Below are 8,510 nucleotides of genomic sequence, written 5' to 3'. Positions count from 1 at the left end.
AAAAAAAAAAAAAAAACATTACAGCGGGGGATTTTCAGAACTGGGAAATCCCTGTAAGCCAGGATATAGAGTGTTTCTTCTGGATGCACTGGTTAGTTGGTGTCTTGGGAGTTGGAAGATGGGCAGTAGGCTAGCTATGCCTCCTGCTGCTTCTTGGGTTTTCCTTTTGTCCTCCTCCTGGCTACATAAGTTAAAGGAAATGATAAAGGCATGGAAGGCTTCCATTAATGATGTCAGTGTTTACACAAACATTAACCCATTGTGCTTTGCTGTCTCAGAGGCCCTTTCTTTGCGCTCCAGGCCTTGGTCAGGGAAGCTGTCTTTTGGTTATTTATGATCACTGAAGAATTTGCTAGTGTGTTCAAGTATTTTACTTTCAGAAAAACAAAACGACCTATCTACATGACTGGGTGTTTTTACCAGACTCTCAGGTGTTACTGTTTTTTTTTCCTCCTCCTCCTCTTTTCTTTTTTTTTTTTTTAAATAAACATAACCAATTGGTTTTTTTTTTTTTAACAAGATTTATTTATCTATTTCATATATGAGTGCAGTGTCGCTGTCTCTAGAAGAGGGCATCAGATCCCATTACAGATGGTTGTGAACTACCATGTGGTTGCTGGGAATTGAACTCAGGACCTCTGGAAGAGCAGCTAGTGCTTTTAACCGCTGAGCCATCTCCCCAGCCCCTGTTTTCCTTACATCTTCACTACTTAGTAACTGATAAGGTTGGAAACATGGGCATTGCCCTGGAAACCCTGCTTTCATAAAGTTTTGCAAAGTTAAAAACAACAGCAACACCAACAAACCAAACTTACAGATACCCTTGCTTTTATTTATTCTTACTTAAAAAGGATGAGGCAGACCTATCTTACCCCAGCACTTGGAATGGGGAGGCAGGTGAATCTATGAGTTAAAGCTCAGCGTGGACTACAGTGAGTCCCTACTCACTGAATAGTAACTCAGTATAGACTTTTTTTTTTTTTTTTTAATTGAAGACCAGGTCTTTCTAGGTAGACCAGGCTAGCCTGGAGCTCACAAATATCCCCCTGCCTCTGCCTGGATTTTTTTTTTTTTTTTTAATTTTAATGTAAACCCATAGAAACATACACAGCAAATAATTTCCTCCCCCAGTCTCATCCTCCATGTAGTCCTTCATTCTAGAAACATATTACAGTTAATAGTTTACATCCGGGGGGCTGAGAGATGGCTCAGAGGTTAAGAGCACTGACTGCTCTTCTGAAGGTCCTGAGTTCAAATCCCAGCAACCACATGGTGGCTCACAACCATCCATAATGAGATCTGATGCTCTCTTGTGGTGTGTCTGAAGACAGCTACAGTGTACTTACATATAATCAATCAATCAATCCTTGGAGAGAGCGGGGCTGGAGAGAGCTATAATAAATAAATAAATTAAAAAAAATAGTTTACATCCGGCTTGAAGTCCTCTCTTCCTTCTGCTCTCTCTTTTGGCATTACAATGTGTATTATCACGGATTTTTAGGTTTCAGTTTGACAGTCTTGGGTCGCAAATGTTGCTTATGAGCTGTAGCTCATAAATTGCTTATTATTTTTGTTTATTTTATGTGTATGAGTGTTTTGTCTGCATTTTGTGTGCCCAGTGCCCATGAAAGCCAGAAAGGGGCATCAGAGCCCCCTGGAGTTACACTTTTTTTTTTTTTTTTTTTTTTTTTTTGAGACAGTGTTTCTCTGTGTAGCCCTGGCAGTTTGTAAACCAAGCTGTCCCTGAATTCACAGAGATCCCCCTGCCTCTGCCTCCCAAGTGCTGGGATTAAAGGTTGGAGTTATTCTTAGGAGTTACCTAGTGGGTGCTGGGAGTCAAACCCTGGTCCTTTGGCAGAGCAGCCAATGTTCTTAACAGCTGAGCCATCTCCAGCCTTGAAGCTCATTTGTTTTAATTGATATAATTGTATGGTTAGATAGCACGCAGCATCTCCTGTTGACTGACATTTGAGTTGTTTTTAAAATTTGTTACTGGCTACACAGAAAAACCCTGTCTTGAAAAACCAAAACCCCCAAAACAAATAAAATTTGTTGCTTTTGCTAGCACAACTATAAGAATCGACTTTGTAGCCAGGCGTGGTGGCACATGCCTTTAATCCCAGCAGAGGCAGGCGGATTTCTGAGTTCTGGTCTACAGAGTGAGTTCCAGGACAGCCAGGGCTACACGGAGAAAAAAAAAAGAATCGACTTTGTGTGTATCTTTGGGCACAGATATACATTGGTAATTCTGATTGGGCAGTGTAGTTGGCACGACTGTGCTCATTAGAATTGTCCCTAGTATATATAATCATTACGATGAGAAATACACATTTTAATATTTTCAGTGTGTTCTTTATGATACCTGCACATTGTTAAACATTTGTGGGTAAATAAGCCACATAGGCATGAACAATTTCATGTTCAAGAATTTCTTTTAACTATTTTTTTTTTTAATAGTTTACTCTATCCTTAGACCTTGATCTAATGGAAAGACTTAATGGAACTTGTAAATAAAGTCACAATTTATTTTGAAAAGAACTATGATAAAGGGACTTTCTTGCTATGTATTAAACTCATTTTATGTTCTTGATTTAAAAAAAGACAAAAAAGGGCTGGTGAGATGGCTCAGTGGGTAAGAGCACCCGACTGCTCTTCCGAAGGTCCAGAGTTCAAATCCCAGCAACCACATGGTGGCTCACAACCATCCGTAACGAAATCTGATGCCCTCTTCTGGGGTGTCTGAAGACAGCTACAGTGTACTTACATATAATAAATAAATCTTTAAAAAAAAAAAGACAAAAAAAACACCAGATGAAGAACACCACAGCTAAAGCCAGTCTGAGGCGTTTCTTACTTATTTCCCTGTGCCTGTGCCTGTGCCTGTGCCTGACCGTTTGCCTGCAGTTCTGAGGCTCGTCTGGGGATTCCTCATTACCAGCTAGAAAAGCCATCGGGAGAATGACTTGTGCAGCTTCCCTGCACATTTTCCATAGCCTTGAACTGTGGGCCGGAGAGAAGCAGCTAGTGTAAATCCAGCTGGTTAGGTCACTGTCTCCCCCCCCCCCCAATGTTTCTCACTTACAGGAGAATAGTTTAGAGGTGCGGGGGTGGAAAGGGAGGGGGTCTCAGGAGCAGGGAAGAGAGCAGATTAGAAAGAAACCTCAGATCAACTTGCTATTCTGTAGTATTTTAGAAACATCGTGAGTCAGAAGTTTAAAATATTTGTTAAATTTCGTGAAAACATCCGGTTTTTATTTCTTTTCCTTCTATGCTTTATTTCTTAAATTGCTGACATTCATTGTGTATGTGTGTGTGTATGCGCGCATGTGCAGGTGGGTCAGAGGACAGTGTTTGGGATCTCCTGGACTGCCCCGAGGCATCGGTTAGCTCGCAAATCGAGCCTTCTGTCGTGCTTTCAATTGGTTTCTGCTGAATTATGAACAAAACAAAAGAAAGTGTAGAGATTAGAAGAGATTTGGAATTTGTATGTAATGGCTTGCAGGAAGATTTGGCAAAGTTAGTTGGTGTGCCACAGGGCATGTGGGGTGTGTGTGTGTGTGTGTGTGTGTCTGTCTGTATGTATGTCTGTGTGTGCCTTGTTTGAGCTGGCCAGTTGCAGAACCTTTTGTATAGCAAATTTGCTAGCATCTGGGGTGGAGCTAGGGGGAAGCAAGTTTAATCAGACACTCTCTCGGTCTTCCTGACACTAAGTAACTTGTCACCTGACATCAGCAGCTGGGCTGTTCCCGCACTGGACTGGCAAGTCTGCAGTAATCCATTTTCCCGCAAATCTCACAAAGACAATGGGGGAAGTGTTTGAATCTTCTACAGTGTTTGGTTGGAGTGTATTTCTCATTAACATTTCCTCAAAGCACAAGTTTTAAATGTATGTATGTGAATGGTAACGTGTGTATTAGTTTTCTTAAACTTTAAAACACATCTTTTTAGGTATTTACTGTAGTCCTCGGACATGGGGCGGGCTAGCTAGGTGTTAGCCACACACTGGGATGGGCCAGTGGCTGTAACAACAACCAACCGTCATTGCGTTAAGGATGAGGGAAGTTATGAGGTGTATAGGATTAGCTGCGATACTTCATTGCACACAAACCTGGGCTTTGTTTAGGTACGAGAAGCTGTCCCCAGCACTTCCTCTTGAAGAGCCACACAGGGTTTCAGAGAAACTCAACATTATTTTTCTGAGCAAATTTAAATAATCTGAGGATGGATTTTTTTTTTAGAAAACCTATTTGGACACAGTCTCTTTGCTCCCTTTTTCTTCCTTCCTTCTTTCCTTCCTCGTGGTGTGTGTAGACGTCTGTGTAGACCCAGCTGTCCTGGAACTCAGCTACACAGACCAGGGGCATGGCTTGAACTCAGCGTCTTGCCTGCCTCTGCCTCCTGAGTACTGGGATTAAAGGCGATGCCACTACCGCCCAGTATTCCTCCCCCCCCCCCAATTATTTAAATTAGAACACAAAAAGCCACAGGGGGAAAATATGTAACAAATATTCCTTCTTGAACAAACTTGAAGGGGAGGGGTCATAGTTCCCCAGAAAAGCTCTTCTCAGTCTTATTGGGGTGCACACCTCTACAGTTTCATCTTCAGTGGTGCTAAGTAGATGCTTTGTACTAATTAAGGTTGTGTTTTCAGTAACTATAGATCTGCCCTTTGTGCTCCAGGAGTGAGCAAAGCACGGGGTTCTAGCCATTGAGCAGATGCCTTCTAGTTACAGGTCGTGACGGAGTCCTGCCCTCCAAGCAGGACAACCGGGATCTGGCTCCAAGGCGTGGAGCAGTAAAGTGTATCCTACAGAATCTATGCTGGGGTCGCCCCTGCCTCGAAGCATCCCATCTTCTCCAGCTGGTTCCTGCAGGCACTGAATCAAGCCCGGGCTCCTTGACCACTTCCCTTCCTTCCTAGCAGTGTCTCCTGGGCTTTATTTTCCACCGTTGGAGATCTAGACTTAGACAACTGAACCGCTTGTCCCTTATCTGTTTCTATCACCTTGTGGGTATTTATAGGTTAACAGTTCTCCGTTTGTTTGAAGACCTGTCTGACCTGGTGTGTGTGTGTGTGTGTGTGTGTGTGTGTGTGTGTGTACATGGGTCCTGGTTGCCTAGCTACCTCTGAGGGAACCTGGTGTGGAAAGGAGAAGCAGGAGTTAGGCCTGTCTTTCTCAGTGCGGTGGGGCCATCCACTGTGGTACAAAAGGCCACTTCCCCTCTGTTCCTGCTTCTTCGGTCCCTTTTTCCCCCCATCTTACTGTTTCTCATTTCTGCTTATATCTTGTCCACTGTGACCAAAGAATCAGTGGGATACGTTAGAGGGTGAAGGACTTCCTGGAGAAGTAAAGGTTAGCTAAGATTTTTCTGAGACAAGCTACCGAATCAGTTGGGAAGAGAGAAGATGCTCTGGGGGGGGGGGGGGGGGGGGACGGAGGGGAGAAAGGCATACGCTAATAGTTTTTAAGGAATCTAATCAGAGAATGCAGTCAAGATTTCTGTAGTCTCTGCCGGGCGTGGTGGCGCACGCCTTTAATCCCAGCACTCGGGAGGCAGAGGCAGGCGGATTTCTGAGTTTGAGGCCAGCCTGGTCTACAAAGTGAGTTCCAGGACAGTCAGGGCTACACAGAGAAACCCTGTCTCGAAAAACAAAAAAAAACAAAACAAAACAAAAAAATATTTCTGTAGTCTACCTTTGAGTCGTTCAGTTTTGGTTTGGCACACCCAGCTTCCTGTCTGGCTTCCGCTTATCAGCTATGCCTCCCTTATCCACAGGAAGTATTTATCCTAAGATGCCAGGTAGTGCCTGTTGTATTAGTTTTTCCTTTCTTGGTTGAATATAAGAGTGGAAGATGAGTAATACAAAGAAAACAGGCTTATTTTTTTAATCTCAGTTTTGGAGATACAATGGTACCGACCACTGTTAGGATCAAGTTGGGCTTGCTTATATAGGACACTGCACTCAAGCTCTACCCCCAATATTTTGTGCATGGGTGCCGCTGAAGAAAACATTAGATGCCCCTGAAGTTGGAGTGACGAGCAGTTCTAAACTGGCTGGCTGGTACTGGAAACCCAGCATGCCCTCAGAAGAGGTCTTGCTTCCTTGCTCCTTCCCTAGCTCCTATTTCCCTAGCCCTCTCCCCCTATTTCCCATCTCACTCTAGCTTGGCTGTTCTGGAACTTGCTTTACAGACCAGGCTGGCCTCAAGTTCAGAGATCTGCCTGAAAAAGAGCATGTGCCCTCTTAACCACTGAGTTTCTCTGGCCCAGGACTTACTGGTTAAATTTATACTTCAAGCAGTTTAACAACAATCGCTGTTTAGAATAATAATTTAGTAGAATGAGATCATCGACAACAATTATGAAAGACATCTAAAATGTTTCGCCTTAGCCCTCTGCTGGAAAAGGATGCTGTGGCTTCCCAGGCATACCTCTTTTTGTACTTGGGGGGTCATTAAGTTAGAGTGGAGCAAGCATCATGGTGACCTGACTGTGTAACAGTTGAGGCGGCTGTCCGATGAAAGTGGGGTTTGTAGGCAGTGCTGGATGGACAGAGAGATGATTCACATCCTGAGCGAGATTTCCTCATGAGACTCAGAATAGAATGCAAGTCAAATTTACGGCTTGTTTATTTCTGGAATTTTCCATTTATTTAATCAGTTCAGGCCATAGGTTACTGCAGCTATCAAACTGGGGAGAGCGAAGCCGTGACTGAAAGGGGGAAGCTACTTAGTGTCTTTGAGGCTAGTTGTTACGTAGATTAGGTGTGACAGTATGATTTACAGTTGGATTCCAGTTACATCACTAAGTATAAAGATCAGACCCCGATAGTACGTGAATAATGAAGTCAGGAGCGGGAAGCCACTACCGTGTTACTTTTTGGAAAAGGACTGGGCTGTAAAATGAAGACTGTTAGAAATCAGGCTATAATCCCAACTTTTATGAAACGGGAAACCTCATTTAAACCAGTTACCTAAAGTGTCTGATTGGTTTAGACTCCTAACTAGGTGTGCCTGTAGTTAGCTGTACTTCCTGGCTGGGTAGATTTTATGTGTCTGTGCGCCACATACATGCATGCAGTGCTCACGCTGACCAGCAGAGGGCCCATGGGATTTTCTGGAGCAGCGGTTACAGACAGTTGTGAGCTGCTGGGTGCTGGGAACTGAAGATGTGCTCCTAAGCCGAGTTTCTAGACTCGTACCTGGTAGCTTTTAGCCTCTCTGTTTGTGAGAAAAGAATAATAGTGCCAGCATCTGCTCTGAGGAGGTTTGAGACCCCCACCCCCACCCCCGTGCTGTGTGGCACAGAAACTATTAGGGGGAAACCCAATGCTCTTTACTTGCAACTGTTCTAACCCTGGTGTCTGGACAGTAACGCAAAGTCCCGAGAAAGCAATTAACGCTCCGTGAGTGACTTCTCCTCTGCTGTGTCCTTGAGTCATGAGCATCTGTTCCCAAACTTTACACAGCTTTTATTTTTCAGAAAACAAACACACAGCATTAGCCTGTTATTAAATATTAACTGCTAGGGCCAGTAAGATCGGTCAGCAGGTAAAAGTGCTTGCCATGCCTGTCCGACAGCCTTGCTTCAGTCCTTCACTGGGACCCAGGTATTCACTAACGCCCACAACAGTTCCTTTACCCCCACCCCCAATTCTGTTTTCTTAATCTTCTCATTCGTGCCCCCCCCCCCCAGAAGTGAGCATAGGTTCTCTCGTGTGAAGGCCACGCCTACATGTCCCACCGCAGTAGTGTTGTGTGATTAGCCACCCTGGGCTCCACTCCTTATTTAGTCAAGGCAGATCCCCTCCCCTTGAGCTACTTTCAGGTAAGGATATATGAAGTGGAAGGCTCTGGTAGGTGAGGGAGCTGGAGAAAGACAGTTTGAGGATCTTGACAGGTGTTAGGCTGGGTGTTGATGCTTCACCAGGGGTCTCACTGCAGCCCCGAGTAAGGAAGGCTTCTTAGGTTCAGATTCTCTTTCCTCGTGGGAGAGGGGCAGTCATCCTTTTAATTTTGTGGTAGAAAATTAAAATGAGTTTCTCTGAAGTGTGTGTGTGTGTGTGTGTGTGTGTGTGTGTGTGTGTGTGTGTAAGTTTTCTGGTAAAGATTAGTTGAGAGAAATGAGTTGAGAGAAATGAGCCTATGGATCGAGCTCCCTACTCTTGGGAAACCTTGCTTACAAACGGGAGGGTTGTCTACGGCCATACCACCCTGAACGCGCCCGATCTCGTCTGATCTCGGAAGCTAAGCAGGGTCGGGCCTGGTTAGTACTTGGATGGGAGACAAACGGGAGTGCTGGACACTATCAGTAAATCAGGAACATTGGGAGTCTGGTCTAGGTGGCAGGCTTACATAATGTGACTTGACTATACCTTAGGCAAAAACCTCGTCTTAGTCAGTTGGAGGAGTTATATTATTGGGGGTCAGGGTTTACTTATTGAGTGAAGAGACACCATGATCAAGGCAACTCTTCCAAAAGAGAGCATTTAATTGGGGCTTGTTTAC

At 44.3% G+C, this 8,510-nt stretch overlaps 1 protein-coding gene and 1 pseudogene across 6 annotated transcripts in view; both read left to right on the top strand.

Annotated features, from left to right (window-relative positions):
* Positions 1-8,510, top strand: part of Rbpms (RNA binding protein, mRNA processing factor) — a 151,396-nt gene that overhangs the window by 26,500 nt on the left and 116,386 nt on the right. The window lies entirely within an intron of this gene.
* Positions 8,199-8,316, top strand: LOC115031866 (annotated as a pseudogene).

The sequence above is a fragment of the Mus caroli genome, chromosome 8, assembly GCF_900094665.2.
Source record: "Mus caroli chromosome 8, CAROLI_EIJ_v1.1, whole genome shotgun sequence".
Classification (NCBI taxonomy): Eukaryota; Metazoa; Chordata; class Mammalia; order Rodentia; family Muridae; genus Mus; species Mus caroli.
The sequence above is the reverse complement of the archived record's forward strand: the minus strand, read 5'-3'. Positions and strand labels throughout refer to the sequence as shown.